Below are 1155 nucleotides of genomic sequence, written 5' to 3' on the forward strand. Positions count from 1 at the left end.
ACGCGAACCCCCTCCGCCAGCGCCGGGCAGAGATGCAGGCTGCGCCGCAGGCGGCCGGGAGTGCGGAGCTTCCCACCTACAGGAGCCGGAGCCGGCCGGTGCCGAGCATGCCCAGTGCGGCTCGCCGGGCGTCGCGGAGGCGCGGGGCCGGGCGGGGTGGGGCCNCGCTCCAGCACGCCGCAGCTGTTGCTGGAGCTGAGGGCACTTATTTCCGACGCTGTGGTGCTTGGGCGGCGTGACCGATAATTGTCAGGGGGCAGGGCGCTCCCAGGGCTTCCAGCGCAACTTTTCTGAGCGTCGCGTCGCACTGTGGTTCAGGGACACCCGGGAACAGGTTTCCTAGGATTCCATCCTGGGATACGGGAGAGAGCCAGCCCTCCAGCCCCTGAACTTACCCTATCTCCAAAGCCACCTGTCAAGCCACTTGGCAATTAAAAGCTTCGCACGTCTTCCCGGATGACTCTGTGGTCACTTCTAAAGCCCACATTGAAGAAGCTGAGAGAAAACACCGGAGGACGTTCACTGGTGGCTTCTGAGTGGTGGGGTTCCGGGGATTTTAAATATTCTTCCTTTTCCAATTATTTCTAGTTCCTGAGTTTTCTCTAATGAACAATATGGTGCTTTTTAAAGAAGATCATGTTGTTCTAAAATTATTTTTTAAAACGCCTGCAGAACTTCGGCGGCACGACCCTGCAACGTAGGGTAGCGCCCCCCACCCTCCCTGTTTTCTTTTTAGACTTGCGGGAGACAATTTCTGGGGCCCGGACCAGGCTCCTCCTCCCTAGCTCCTATCGGCCCGCCCCCTTGGCCACGCCCCACTCCGACCCTTTTACTCCAGTACCGCCCTCTTCTCCTTCGGCTGCTGCGAAAACTAGGAGAGGTGGACTTTCAACACTGACGTTCCCCGTGGCTCTTGTCGCCAGACTGGGCACGTTCCGCCGCCGGGTCAGGAACTGCTGACAAGGAGAGAGGCTTTTTAAGCACCTCTCAGGCTCTCTCCTTCTTCTCTCTGTCCTTGGCAAAAGAAACAAAGTAGCACCCGCGACCCCCTGCCCCGAGCTGGGACCTGCAAAGTGGGTCAGGACTCTACTGAGCATGCTCAGAGCAGTGCCAGAACGCCGCACGTGGCTGCATCTCGTTGCCCAAGGTTGATGT

This window comes from Crocuta crocuta, unplaced genomic scaffold, assembly GCF_008692635.1.
Source record: "Crocuta crocuta isolate KB4526 unplaced genomic scaffold, BGI_CrCroc_1.0 scaffold429, whole genome shotgun sequence".
Classification (NCBI taxonomy): Eukaryota; Metazoa; Chordata; class Mammalia; order Carnivora; family Hyaenidae; genus Crocuta; species Crocuta crocuta.